The following is a 987-nucleotide window of genomic DNA, read 5'->3' as shown; positions in this document are numbered from 1 at the left end:
ATCGGGCCTGCCATCTGCCACCTGGGGAGCGGGCCTAAGCCAGCAGGTGGTTATCTCCCGAGGGGTCCCAGACGGTGAGAGGGCACAAGTGGGGCTGAGGGACATCCCCCACCCTCCTCTCCCCCACCAGTGCACAAATTTTTGTGCACTGGGCCTCTAGTCCTATATAATAAAAGGCTAATATGCAAATAGACCAAAGGGCAGAACAACCAAACAACTGGTTGCTATGATGTGCGCTGGCCACCAGGGGGTGTGCACAGAACATGGAGGGCGCCAGACCAAGGTGGGGTGCCGGTCGCTCTCATTGGGGCAAGGCTTTGGTGGTCACTAAAAATTCCTTGCTCCCACACGCCTCGATCTGCCCAGTGCTCACACCCGCTGCTGGCGACGGCCCCGCTCGCACCCACTGCCAGCACCTGGCACCAGACCCAATTGTATTGGGGTCACGTCACGGACACGGAAGCACAGCGCCCCTTTGAAGGACACAGTGGCGTTTCCAGGGGGCGGAGGCGCTGGGTCACACCTGGGAGACCTGACCCAGGGGGACCCCTTTCAGGTTTGGGGTGTCAGCGCCCATAATGGAGAGCCATAAAGGTAGAACAGGGCACGTTTTAGGCTAGTCTTTGGGGTTATGTCCTTAGCCCACAGGCCTGCACCTAGAATGCAGCCCCGTCTTCATAAAAGGGCGTTTCCTCAAGTTGGGGGGTCTGGACCTCAGACGTCTGGGGACCTGGGCTGCCCCCTCAGAAGGAGGCGGCCGAGCCCCCGGCACTCGGTTACCTTCTTAGAATCAGGGTCTCCCCTTTAAGGACGTGAAATGGGGGGGTCGGGCCTGGGGGGGGCACCGCCTGAGAAAGGGTCACCCCTACTCTGAGGCCCGGCCTGCGTCACCTGGGGGCCCGCTCTTCCTCTCGCCCGCCCTCCCCATCCCGGTCCCCGGCGCCACCTCAGACTTCTTTTGCTTCCGCTTTTTCCCGCCTTTTCGCT

Source organism: Myotis brandtii, unplaced genomic scaffold (genome assembly GCF_000412655.1).
Source record: "Myotis brandtii unplaced genomic scaffold, ASM41265v1 scaffold601, whole genome shotgun sequence".
Classification (NCBI taxonomy): Eukaryota; Metazoa; Chordata; class Mammalia; order Chiroptera; family Vespertilionidae; genus Myotis; species Myotis brandtii.
Note: the sequence above shows the minus strand (reverse complement) of the source record.